General features: G+C 42.4%; 1 protein-coding gene across 1 annotated transcript in view; it reads right to left on the bottom strand.

Moving 5' to 3' along the window:
• The window catches only part of LOC139697093 (uncharacterized serine/threonine-protein kinase SBK3-like), a 134600-nt gene extending 120755 nt beyond the window's left edge, over window positions 1-13845 (bottom strand). The window contains exon 1 of the mRNA XM_071595884.1: window positions 12915-13845. The gene's annotated coding sequence lies outside the window, so the exon portion shown is untranslated. The remainder of the gene's footprint in view (window positions 1-12914) is intronic.
• Between the last annotated feature and the right edge of the window lie 798 nt (window positions 13846-14643).

The raw sequence follows: 14643 nt of genomic DNA, 5'->3' as shown, positions 1-14643 counted from the left end.
CTCCATCGTATTGCGATGGAATAGATCATGTCAATGAAATCAGAGAGATTAAGTGCGGAACAGATAGATTTAAGATGTAATTTTTCCCACGACCGATAAGGGATCAGAATAACGTTGTCCGACCATGTTGGGAGGGAAACTATTTTGGGTCAAAGCAGTCTGGTGTGTAATCACCCCCTGCCACACATCCTAGCTGTGGCTTGCAGGGTACTGTGCTCATGAATAAATAAAACAATTAAATGAATGAATCATTCTTCATTAGTGGATACTCTCTAACACGCTTAATTAAATTCAAAACGCCTGTTCTTCTCTTCCCTCTGCATTTCTTTCTTAACATCTTATCGCTACTATTAACTTTTACACCATCTCATTGCCTCTCCCTGAGTAGGTACCTCCTTCGCCCACTTGTTTTGCCTCCCCAGCAGCCGTATTTCTCTCCCAACATGCACAGAACTTCATCCACATCTGCATCTATATACACTACCCCGCAGGTCGTCTTAAGGACGTGTGGCAGGGGGTGTGAAGTCATTAGGCATTCCACTTACACATGGCACCCCGAGATCCACAGTAAGGGTGAGTGGATGGGCAGTGAACGGTCATCATTCATGCAACTTACGTCGTACAAGTTGTGAATATTAGACAGTTAGTAACTACTTAACTGACGAACGTAAGAAAACAATTAAGAAAATCCATTAAAAAGGGTGGGCTAGCTAGAAACGCCGTCACTAAACCAGTTAGAATTCTGCACTTCTGCAGGATGGATGATTCAAAAATACATGATATCTACGTGACACCCCGCCATCCAACACAAGGGTAGGTGGAGTAGGTAGGTGCGAGGTTAGAAGTAGGAGGAAGCCAGCCATGAAGTGATTTTGGGGGGGTAATGTTAACTTGTATGTTCCTGAGTATTTTCGCCAGTTCCTAACCTTTTCTCTCTTCGTGTTTCCCCTCCTTGAGGTGTTGTCGCGATTAGTGCGAGGGAATAAGGAATACTTTAATCCATCCATTCAGTAGATTATATTTCGTATTTTGTTACAATTGTCCGCCCTACCTATGTAATCGAGGGGCTGAATCATATATTTTATGTCGGATGCAAAATATTTGCAATCGGTTTAATCGAGCTCTTGAATCTTGGCATGCCTAAAAGTATCTATCCAAGATCTTGTATAAAATATGCGACGTTTGTGTTCAATCATACAAATTTTTCATGAATCCGGTGACCTTTGACCGTTCTTCGTTTGTTTTCCTTTCCGTCCATTTCAATTTTTCCAATCTCATAAGATGAAAGGGACGCGATCGTGTATCTCTCATTGGTCATTGGGACTAGATCTAGACTTAGCCCCGGGGATCGAGATGGTGCGGGGGCTAACGTACTGGCTTCCTACCCTGAGGGCGCGGGTTCAAATCCCGGCGGTGTTGAATATTTTTCAGAGTTGTCTCGATCCCTACTTGAGGTGCTTTGTGGAGGGCAGTTAGGAGGACACTTAGAGTAGGTACGCCGTCCGTCGGATGGGACGTTAAACTGTGGACCCCTTGGCGCCTTTCGTAAAGAGTAGGCTAATGCCGACGCCAGGTTTCTCTCCACCCTTCATCCTTTCCTGTCCATCCCCTATGGCGCAAATGACCTCAGCTGTCGGTCTCCTTCCCTAAAAACTACTACTAGACTTAGCCCCGTGGGGCCCAATGTGGGAACTGCTTCCATGGGATGATAACTCGTCTCTATGGTAGTCATTAATGATGCTTATTAAGTACCGAAGGAGAATTATTTTTAAAAATGCTATAAAGAACTAGGGTTACCTTTCCGGTTGCGAGAGAAGGCGAAGAAAAATGAAAGACGGAAAACTGCCAGGGAGCATTATTTCCGTAGCTTTTGGAAGGGAAGGCATTGCAACCCCTTGTCTCGCTGCCTAGCTCATCGTAATATCTGTTACAAAATTTCGGCGTCAGGTCCATTCAATTAGACGGGAGTCAACAGCTGTCCTACAATGCCCCGTGTCACGGTCGGCGGAGTCCCCAAAAACTCCTCTGTCTGTACAGAGGATGGTTTGACGTCATTCAGTGGACTTCGTCCAAGTCGGCCCAGCACCCGTGGTGCTCCCAACACGTAAGCGCAGAGTGCTCTCAAGTCCCAGAGTTTGGCATTGTTCGCACCAATAATATGCATGGGCTTGAGGACTCTGAAGTCTATTCGCTTAATAAGTTTGAAATTTCACCGTGAATAACGTGAGCTTTGGTCGTTGAGGCAAGATGACGTAGCAAAGAACTTTTGTAGGCTGTGATAAAAGGGTAAGGCGTAAAGGACGTTTTGCCCAAAGCTTATCTCAATAGCTGTAATCAGGATATTCAATAAATTGGATTCAAAATCTCGGTGTAAAGCCTTGAATGAATCTTTTACTCACGATCCAACTCTTCTTTCGGCTTCCAAATTGTTGCGGAAGGCGCAAACGTTTTGTTTTGATTTCGTCCAAGTGTATTTGCGCTTCAATTTAAGTAAGCATTTATTAGTCGTCGTAGTCAGATTCCATCAATAGTTCTGACGAGGAATCGGCTGTGGTATCAGGGGCAGTGATCACGCGGTAGTCCAAGCTTTGGGCTACTGACCAGAGGGCCCTGGTTGGATTCCTGGGCACGCGTCTGTGGGTACCCACAGCTCTACCCTAGCTGTGTGATTTTTCCGGTGCCAAATCTTCTTGGGAAACCATAACCGCCACAGGGAAAGTAACTGGCCTCCCTAATTACCCCTATGTGTGAATATCACACTTCGTTGGGCTTACTGTTGGGTGAAATCTAACGACATCTGCGAACCTTTCGGTTGATTAATGTGGTTGAAGTTCATGTATCGGAATTGTTTTTTGTGCTCAATAATATATGTTACAATGAGTTCTTCATGAGATCAAAGTGGTTTTAAATTGAAGTATTTCTCCAGTGGTTTTTCATTTAGGCATGTTTTTAATTTTCTATTTTAATATTAAATATTTGTCTATCGACTACGATCGTCTTCTCTATTTCTATATCTACATAATACCCCGCAAGCCGCCGCAAGGGCGTTTGGCGGGGGCTGTTAGGTCACCACCCGTAAAAAGAAACAAAACCACGTGCAAAATCAACACATGCATGCAAAACTATGCCCACAGTGGCATATACACTCATAAAAAATTCGTTCATTCTACACGCATGCTAATACATATACTACGAGTATTATCTAACATGTAATGGCACCTTAGGATCCAGGAAGAAATTTATCCAATAACGTGCAATTTGAAAGGTAGGAAGGCGGAATTCCTCTACCACATGGAACTGCAACATAAAATGGTCTTTTTCCCAAGGGTATATGTTTTTTGATGCTCCATTATAGCTCCAACAGGGAAAATGGTTGCTTTTTTTTCACGTGGCGTCTCATGAGTCCCAGGTGTAAACATTGGGTGGTGAGGATGACTGCGGGATGAGGCAGCCGTGGTTGACGCGGGCTTTGGCATGGTTATTGTAAGCGAATAATCCCTCTCCTCCTCTGCCGTCGTTTGTGAATCATTTTTTCGGATTGCAGAATGATTTGATGGTCGTTGAATAACGAGCCCAAATATATCCGGGGTGACACATTCTCTCCCCAGCCCGGGCACTCTGGGCACCTGCAGCTACACCCAAGCTAAAGTAATTTTTCGGGTACCAGGTCTTCCTGGGAAACCATAACCGGCACAGGGAAAGGAACTGGCCCCCCTACCCCGATGCGTGAATTTCACACGGCGTATAGGGCTTAGTACTGGGTGAACTCTACCATCACCTACCAAATCGGCCTTCGGGTTGATTACTGTGTTTATGGTTATATATAACCATGAACAAAGTAATTATATATATATATATATATATATATATATATATATATATATATATATACTCATATATACAGAAACAGATATAAGGAAAAGGGATAGGAACACATATAAAGGACGAACACAATAGAGGTGGGGAAGGCGGAATTGAACGGATCACAAGAGTAAAAATATTTCCTCAACCGGTATATATATATATATATACAGGTATATCATCAACTCCGTGTTGTAAATCTACGCTTGCAATATTTCTCGTAGTTCAACGATATTTTGTAATTTTTGCTTTTCCAACATTAAGGTTATAATTTAATTCGTTTTTAGCTTCTTCAGATTTCATGAATGTTTGAAACTTCCGTGGTGAATCATGCTGGAGGAGGCTAGCTGAGACATCCAAAAAAAAAGATTTAACCATTCTGGGGATTTCCAGATCGGACTGGAACAAAAAATCTGGGAATGGGAATTTTTTTAGAATCGGGAAGTTTCTGCAGAATCGTAGCATTTTCATATCTTTTAACCTTTATAATATATATATATATATATAATATACTTATGTGAGTCTCATGGGTGTAAATAATAATGTACATGAAGTTAGTACTAGCGGACAAAGACAAAAAAATACACAAAATAGAAACTCCTGGTTTTCGAATTTTCGGTGGTCCAAGCCACCTTTCTCAAGAGAAAAAAGGAAGGAACTGAGGAAAAGGCTGGAAACGCTGGATGGAAGGGTAGGGTGGGGATAGGTTTGTGAGGGGAAGAGTTGGGAGGGGGATTTTTAGAAGTGTGGGATTAATTTGGAAGGTGTTGGGGGCGGAGGGGGGATGGAAACATGTGAGGTTCGAGGTAATTAATTATACATAAACATATATATAGACTATATATATGTGTGTATGTATATATGTAAATATAATTATAAATATATATGTATACACACACACACACACATATATATATATATATATATATATATATATATATATATATATATATATATATATATATATATATATATATATATATAAAGGTTAAAAGATATGAAAATGCTACGATTCTGCAGAAACTTCCCGATTCTAAAAAAAATCCCATTCCCAGATTTTTGTTCCAGTCCGATCTGGAAATCCCCAGAATGGTGAAATCTCTTTTTTTATGTGTCAGCTAGCCTCCTCCAGCATGATTCACCACGGAAGTTTCGAACATTCATGAAATCTGAAGAAGCTAAAAACGAATTACATTAAAACCTTAATGTTGGAAAAGCAAATAGCGCAAAATGTCATTGAATTTCGAGAAATATTGCAAGCATAGAGATACATCACCGAGTTGATGATAAAGACTGATTTATTTCGGAAAATAATTCAAACCCTCAAGGCACGAATTACCAAAAACTTTTGAGACTTAAGTCAGACAAATAATTTGCTATGCTCTTAAGCTGCTTCATTTCATTATATCGTCCTTCTTTAGTGGTTGTGATGCCTCAGGCGGTCAGCTGTAATTAGTAGAGTGCTACATTTTCATTCCACGGCGTCAAGGGTGGGTACCTCAAATGCATGACTGTAGCGCAATTGATGTTTTCGCCTCCCAGCTTCCAAGTTCTTCATGACCTGTCTTAGTACGGTGGCGGTCTATTAAAAATTAGTTGTTGCTCATATTTATTCCATAGACTCACATAAGTATTTTTTATAAAAATATATATATTATATTTATATATATATATATAATATTTATATATATATATATAACACTTATGTGAGTATATATATATAAATATATATATATAAAATATATATATATATATATTTTTTTTTTAAGTAATCTACCGGTTAGGGTAGGTTTTTGGACGGACACAACTACCAAACAAATATTTTATTACTCCTAACAAAACACAAAATCAATCATCCTACTCTATATCAGGTCCCTCTTCATCACTGAGTATTTCCTTCCTCCCTTCATCCCGTCCAGCATCCCTATCCTGTTCCTTCCCTTTCCTCTTTTGCCCAACATTCTACCCTCTATCACAGTCTTCAACATCCCACTGCCGGTCAACACCCCCTTCATCCACTTTTCCTGCCTCCATAGGATTGCTCCCAACAAACCCCTCTCTTCGCCCACCATACCAAGTACTTCCTCATTTGTTTTCTTCTCTGTCCATTTCACCTTCTCCATTCTTCTCCACACCCACATTTCAAAAGCCTCCAACCTACGTCTATCCTCCTGCTTCAATGACCACGTTTCCGCTCCGTACATAGCTACGCTCCATATCAAAGTTTTTACGAGTCTTTTCTTAACATCCTTACTCAAAGTCCCTGTCATCAACTCCCTCCTCCTTGTGAAAGCCTCTTTGCCTAGCGCAATTCTTCTCCTTACGTCCCTACTACTTTGACCGTGTTGGTCCAAAACACTACCGAGATACGTAAACTGTTCTACCTGCTCTAGCTTTTGCCCTCCTATTTTAATGTTAAGCTTGGCCTTTTTCTTTCTAGAAAATCGCATAACCTTTGTTTTCTTAATATTGATTCTCATCCCATACCTGTCGCACTGAATTTCCAATTCACTCAGCAATGCTTGCAGCCCCTTGGCTGACTGACAAACTAAAGCTTGGTCATCAGCAAACCTAACTGATTTTACGAATTCCCCGCCCACTTTCATTCCTACCTCGAGTTCTTCCCATGCCTCTTTGATCATTTCTTCTGCGTACAGGTTGAACAGCAACGGTGATAATGGGCAACCCTGCCTTACACCCCTTCCTAACACTGCCCATCCTGACTCCCCGTTTCCCACCCTCACCTGAGCAGTCTGAGACATGTAAAGGTTGCGGATTAGCCTCCTTTCCCTCCAATCTATTCCTATTTTCTGCAATATACTCATTAGTTTTTCCCAATTCACTCTATCAAACGCTTTTTCGAAATCTACGAAACAGGCAAATACCTCCTGGTTGTGTTCTATATTCCTCTCGATTAATAATCTCATTACTGCAATGGCATCACGCGTACCTCTCCCCTTCCTAAACCCAAACTGATCATCCCCTAAGTAATCATTTGCCCTACTCTCTATCCTTTTGTTTATGATCCTGAGAACAACCTTAGCTGCGTGGGATATCAAACTAATTGTCCTATAGTCCTCACATGACGTGGCCTTTAACTTTTTCGGAATCGGAACTAAAACTGCTCTCACAAAGTCTTCCGGCCAGATTCCCTCCTCATAAATGCTACGGATCAGCCCATATAGCCTCTTCCTCCCACATTTTCCTAAGCATTTTAAAAGTTCCACGGGAATGTTATCTACCCCCACGGCCTTATTTAGTTTCATCTCCCTTAATGCCCTTTCTATCTCATTGTCTAGTATGCCTGGACCTAAGCTATCTTCCTCTACGTCATGTTCCTTTTCAATGTCTAACTTTGTTGGTCTAAGCTCTTTACTATACAGTTCTTCTACATATTCCTTCCATCTCTCTTGGATCTTTCCTGCGTCAACTATTACCTTACCGGCCTTATCTCTAACTGCTATCGTTGATCTCCCTTTCTTACTTCCCGATAAAGATTTAACTATGCTGTAAAGCGCACCGATTTCCCCCTTCCTCTGCAGACTTTCCATATCCTCGCACTGCGTCTTCCACCATGCTTCCTTTGCTTTATTTGTTGCCCGCCTCAATGTATTGTTCAATTCTTTGTACTTCATTTTGCCTAATTCTGTATTTATATTCTTCCATTTTCGCCGCTCATCCATTTTTGTAATCATCTCATCCGTGATCCATGGTTTCCTAGTCCTTTTAGCGTTAACTGTTCCAATAGTGTCTTTTGCCGCTTTAGACAACCCTTTTTTGATACATTCCCATTTTTCTTCAATAGTACTTATCTCTTTACCGTCCTCCATGATTTTCTCTACCGCCTGTTTGTATTCCTTTCTTTTCAACCCATTTAATGCTTCTACATTCCATTTTCTAACTCGCCGCCCCTGCCTTATCTTTTTAAAACGTACGCTACATTTCATAACAACTAAATTGTGGTCTGAGTCCGCATCCGCTCCCGGGAAGCTGTGGGAATTTATCACACTGTTCCTAAACCTGTGTCTAACCAGGATATAATCTAGCTGATATCTTCCCGAGTCACCTGGCATTTTCCATGTATACCTGCGTCTTTTGTGGTGTCTGAACCAAGTGTTGGTGATAACTAAGCCCTGTCTCCTGCAGAACTCAACTGCTTTCTTCCCGCGGTCATTCCTCGTGCCTAAACCGTAGTCCCCCACCTCATCACCATCTCTTCCTTCGCCTACTGTCGCATTCCAATCCCCCATCACTATCAAATGTTTCCCTGCAGGAACACATGCAATCATGTCCTCTAACTGATCGTATATCCTATCGACCTCTTCTTCCTTATGGTTGCTCGGTGGCATGTATACCTGAATAATAACTAAGTTCGTCGGTTCTGCTTTTATCTCCACTAGTAGTATTCTATCCGTTACCTGCTCTATGTTGACTACGCTTCTTCCTACCTCTTCATTTAATACTATGGCAACCCCTCGTTGGCTCTCGTCCCCACCGCTGTATATTATTCTATACTTATCACTCCAGTAATCCCCGCTATCTTTCCATCTCACCTCGCATAGACCTAAAATATCTATATTTCCCCTTTCCATCTCTCGCTTAACATTCTCCAATTTCCCCGTCCTCATCATTGTCCTAACATTCCACGTTCCTATTCTAACTAATTTGGTCTTCTTCTCCTGCGTCTTCTGTCCTGCTGCTGCTGGTTTTCCCTTGCAAGGGTTTCGTGGGATGACGACCGCGGAAGCCTTGCCTCCCCCGCTGCCGGGCACGACACACGGCCGATTGGGCCGAGCCCCGTGGTTGCCAGGACTCAAAATATCTCTATTGTCCATCATATTTTTCTAGGGAATGATAATTGAGGTGGTTTCCCGTTGCCTTCCTCAATAGTGTTTTTAACGTGACACCATCACTTACTGGCCGCCCCACTGGGGTCAGACGCCATTGCAGCCGCCTCACTGAGGAACAGACGCTGCGTGGACTACCTTTCGTCTGGCTCCTAACCTTCGACCTATCTGGCATGGGTGACCCTACCAGGAGCAATTTTTATTACTCCCGCCAGTACAGCTCTAGGGTTCATCGGAACGCACAAGCCCTTCCACCACGTCAAGGTTGTAGTCCCTATATATATATATATATATGTGGGTCGCGGTAGTCCAGGGGGTAGAGCGTTGGACTGCCGCTGGGTCCCGGGTTCGATTCCCCGGCAAGGCACTCTGGGCACCTGCAGCTCCACCCAAGCTATGTGATTTTTCGGGTACCAGATCTTCCTGGGAAACCATAACCGGCACAGGGAAATGAACTGGCCCCCCTACCCTAATGTGTGAATTTCACACGACGTCGGGCTTAGTGCTGGGTGAACTCTACCATCACCTACCAAACTGACCTTCGGGTTGATTACTGTGTTTATGGTTTTATATTCTTATATGTATGCATACTACGACTATGATCTAAACATTTTTCATCGCCAGCCAACCATCCGGAAACATCATGCTTGAAGGCTCTTTCCTTGGTAAAATAAAATTGATAGTATGGTAATATTTTTTGTATTCGTTTACGCTCTCCTTAGGATTTTAGATAGACTGAGAAATAAATGAGTGCTTACGGAGTCGATTTCGGTTCCTCATCTTAAAGCAAACAATTGGTTCCTCTCAATCATTTGTTTGCTCTTTAATTCCCACCATATTCCTCCCCCGGCTTAAAAGAATTCGGTCGGCTATGCTCGTTTCAGCGCAGGTACAAACAAACAAACACACTTGTGGAAAGTTGCCATGGTCACAAATGTGGTAATCAAAGTTCCTTTTCCGAGAACAGTTGGCAGTTGTGGGTATTGGCTGAAATAGCTTCACTGTTGTGTATGCCATTGTTTCCCCGGCGGGAGTCGGCGTGTTTTCTTTGAGCTTAAGGAGGAGTGACATGTTGAATTTTTCAAGTGTAGAATTTTTCTAACCTAACTATGAGTCTGAAATCAACAGAGGTTGAACCAGGCTATGTCTATGAACAGTGTAGTTCCAAAGACCGATTCACGCAATTCTCACTGCAACATAGAAATCAGGATTCTTAAAATCGTATCTTTTGAGAAAGGGTAGAGTCACATTCGATAAATTATTTGATATCGATTTGAATTGCCCTAAACAAAAATGAGCGCCATTCTTATTTCCTATCGGGTTCTTGAATCCATCCACCGATCACAAATGAGCAGCGCCACAGATTGTTGCGTCGAATTCAACACTGCCTTTCAATCGACTCTGGCGTCAAACGAAAACATGGAACAAAAGATTTTTACCGATGCGCAAGCGTTGTAAATACAGTTGAATCGTCTTTATAAATGGGTTCATTCGGGACAGCTTATCTAAATACTTCTGGATCTTCAGCTTTGAATCTTTAGCGTCAAGTTTGTGTACTATTTGGAACATCCGCAAGGGATGAAAATAGGGGTTGCATTATTGCGTGAAATCTGGTTCCTTTCCCTGGTTTGGATCTTAATGTTCCTAATTCTATTTTATTATTACCTAAAATGGTATTTTTTACTCAAGAAATACCGATCATTTCACTAAGCCAACGATTAGCTTTGTTCATGCATGATGGCTTGATCGATCTATTAAAGTGGAAAATGTCTTGTTTTTTCTCCAAGGTTACTGTGCTAAAAAAACTAATTGTTATATTCTTCAAAATTAATGCCAGAAAACTTTATGCTTAAGCGAGCCAAATATAAGAAAGTCGGAGTGAAATGACATCATGTTTCTATGAGCAAAAAGACTAAATACAACTTTTAAGGAATATCAGCTGAATGCGATTACCAAGAAAATGTAAGTCATTCATTCAAGACAAATCATTGACACACTTTATTTACGTGGTAACTACGGTAATTTATATTCATTATAATTTGACTAATGCCAATTTTGCTCGTTTAATTTCTGTTATTAACAATATTTAAGGCTTCGTTGCCCTTAATTCAGATGGATTTTAAGTAACATGAGTTAATTATTATCGAATTTCCACGGTATTTGGATTGGAATTCGTATTATTATCGCTTTAAATATTTAAAAAATAAATAAATGTTCTCTTCTTACGCAATTCTTTCTTATTTCCTTTGATTTTATTAACTGCATTAATTACTAAGGTTGATAACATTTGCCGGTCATGTGCATCGCGGGGTAATACTGGTCGTGAAGGGGTTTATTGCCTCTGGATTATTAGTGAGTGATATCCTTCAAGGTGATTGTGAAATAAATTGAAAAGCGATTTCTCAAATCCAAAGCCAATGATTGGTCTTTCCTGCTAGTTATTGATGAATAGGATTTTCAACGTCATTTGAGTAGATTTATTTACTTAATTTAAAGGCGTGAACTTTTTCAACCATTTTCTTCGAAATATTATGCATTTATTAATCTCAATGAATTAATTACGTTTGGGTTTTTGTGATCAAGCCTATTGCAATCTCCAGCAATAAATTTGAATACCAAGCGACATAATTTTTTTTAAATACATCTCGTCTTCTCCGCTTGACCCGATAGGTGAATCTAAGAGAAGGGGCATCGATAGCATCCTCAATCGATCCTTCCAATCTCGTATGTGCGTTCAAGAAATGCGGTATTTAAATTTCGCGATTACCAACTGAAATGAAGTCCGCTAGCATGCACATTGAGTGTTATCTACGTTGAGAAAGGAGAGCAAGCGAGCATGTGCTAGATACATGGTGGGAGAGAAGAGGGAATTGTTAAGATAAATCCAAATGGGGCAGGGAAGATGTACGCAGGGCATTTTGATTGGCAATGAGATTTTGAAGATTGTGATACAGAAGGGAGAATGTTAGGCAAGCGGGGAAGGGGTAGGAAGAGGATAGGGATGTTGGACACGACGGAGGGGGGAAGGAAGTATGTGGAATCGAAGAGGGTCTTATTGTAAGGTTGAATTTTAATATATATTTAAGCATCTTGTAAGCCACCGCTATGGTCTGTGGCAGGGGCTGATTACCTACCAGACTCATTTTGACACGAAAATTTGCCCCCCTAGTGCGGTCGGACAACGTTTTTCTGTTCAACTGTTCTACACCTAATCTCTCCAATTATATTGATTTTATTAATATTTCATGCTAGATAGATATTTCACGCTTAAATACCGTGGTACATGTACCTTTAGTATCATTAAGTGAATTATTTTAGTTGAAATTATTAGAATCACCAAAAAATTAATTTATTTTAAATTTGGAAAAAAACTTTTTGATATTCCATGTCTGCTTTTGAATCACTACCCTCTGCCACACACCTACGTAAGCGGCGACTTGCAAGGCACCACTAAGGTGTAGAAAAGAAATTAATCTCACTTGTGGAACGGTCGACACTGCAGATGATTGTAGAGAATCACTTTCTAGGAACAGCTTAAGTTTTCTATGCCTACATCTCATCTTGCGATACGCCAAATGAGCGTGTGGCAGGGGGTGTAAGGTCATCTACCGACAGTAATTATAGTAATTGGTGTTCATTTGCATTCCGTGCAATACAATTTTCGGAGAGTTCGAATTATCCGAGTTACAACTTGATATTCCAACTTCCTCCGACGTTTCACGTCCTTCCCTCATGGGGTCCATCATCACTTCCTTATGATGCATCCATCACAAGTCCCGAACCGTTGAAGACATTTTGCCGTCAGCCATTGTTTCGGTTTGTGTTTTTTCGTTAGGGTTAGAGACAAGGGAAGTATCGTTGCACAGTTCAAGTTTTTACGTGTATCATTGGGACTGTGTTCTTCCAAAACTTGCCTTAAACGGTAGATTACTAATAATGAAATAAAATAATTCCGACTATGTCGCAAGCTAACTCAGATATGTCCTGCACCTTACTTAAAGCCTTTGTCTTGCTTGATCTTTTTGTGAATCAAGAGGCATGAAGAGGTTTTAATTATGTTTGAGGAATTGTACAAGCGAGATGAATATTCACGCCGACGCACGGGGTGATTTTTCACCGTGAGTCGCCCCTGTTTGCTTAGTGTAAAACTATATAAACGATTAAAAGAAATAAAAAATGTCAGAATGAGTCCAAAGGGTTATTTACCTCGCTCGCTTTCGCTGCGTGACCACGACGGCGCTGACGCCAGCCACTGCCTGTTGCCCCTCTCGCCTCTCCACAACTCCCCCTCCGGTCACCTCGGCTGCGTGCAATCGCCTCCCGCGAATACCTCGCCACTCGCGGTATTGGCAATCGCAGATTCGACACCCGCGGCTTCGACACCCGCGTATTCGTCACTTTCGCGGTGAACGGTTCACTCGGAACCCTCCTCCGTTTCCCACTGTCCTCTTTCCCCTCAAAAATGTCACGTTCGGCCCCAATGCTAAGGAGGGATATGAGAACACTTCAAGCAACGCGAACCACCCGAGGGAAATAAAAAGGGAATAGGTTTTCTTTAACGAGGGAAGGGGTAGGAGGAGGGGAAAGGGGTGTTGGGGGTAGTGGAAAAGAGGGGGTAGAGGGAACCCCCTTTCCTTCCCACCAGAGGCGAGTCACGTGACTCGGTGTGAGCCGCCCAGTTCACTGCTGCGACCCCGCATCTCCACCCTCCCAAAACCCACGGCGTACCCCCCCGTCTGGGTAACCCTTTAAAATTAATTTAAAAAAATCAAATCCAGTCAGTCAGTCACTCGGGAGACCCTGGGGTCTCTTCACGCAGGGTCAACACGGACAAAAGCACATATACACCGACACACATACACACGCAATTCCCCCCCTGGTCTTTTGCGGCACACTGGTGGCCTCTCAGAACCCTACAACACTCGTCAAGGGGATGATGACCGGTGCCCGGTCCCCGGGCAAGTCTGCTCCTTTCTCTCTCCCCTCGGTGCTCCCGGCCGCTCGCCAAGCCTTTCTCCCGCTCGACGACTCACGTCTGTCCGCTGGTGTTCAAACCACGTATCCCTCAGTCCTCTCCGAGTTGTATCCGCTGCCCCTGGAACACTTTCCTCCACGCGGAAAGCCTGAGCTCGGACGATCCAACATTAGACTGCGGAGAGCTCGCCTTGGAAGACGGAGATCTCGTCTCAGGGAGCCCGCGGGCAGGGGATGGGGGTGAGAGGGGGGGGGCGGAGAGGGGTGTATCACTTCCCCCCACCGCCCTATCCCGAAGTCATTCGTGCCAAAAGAAAAGAATCCCCCCCGCAACACATCCCCATTTCGTGTCCTGACGACTCGGCTGCACGAAAAGTGGCCGGACGCGGATGTAGGCCCGGGCCCTGGGGCGACGAACGGCGAAGGTCCGGCCCCTTGCACCGTTGGTTATGTAGGCTCTCCTATGGTCGAGATGTCCAACTTTGATCTTGCGGTGGGCGCGTGTCTTCGTTTCTCCGCGTTCTTGCGTTCAGCATTTGTTAAATATCTCGAGTATTTATTCACAAATCAGCATGACTTAGTTTCCAACGGATCAAAGGCCGTCAACAAATATCGTTTGAGATTATTGGCGACCGATGTGTAGTTCAACTATCTCCGTTAATTTAGCTCTAGATTTATTAAATTTCAAATAGTATTCTACTCATTGTGGACTCAACAATCTATTTTGTTAGCAACACTCGGGAAACATAAACAAGCATTACCAAAAACAATGCATGGCGAATTATAAACGCACAAAACAACATATGAGAAGTAAATATGCTTATGAACATCGAAAAAAAATCTTTGTATTTTGATTTTCAGGATTATCCTGATATTGAACATAAATTTATGCTGGAATAATTTCATTTCTCATTTGTCCAAACAATCTACCACATAGCAACCATTGCGACATGATTACGTT

Source organism: Hetaerina americana, unplaced genomic scaffold (genome assembly GCF_022747635.1).
Source record: "Hetaerina americana unplaced genomic scaffold, ioHetAmer1.1.p SCAF_1, whole genome shotgun sequence".
Taxonomy (NCBI): domain Eukaryota; kingdom Metazoa; phylum Arthropoda; class Insecta; order Odonata; family Calopterygidae; genus Hetaerina; species Hetaerina americana.
Note: the sequence above shows the minus strand (reverse complement) of the source record. Positions and strands in the feature narration are given on the sequence as shown.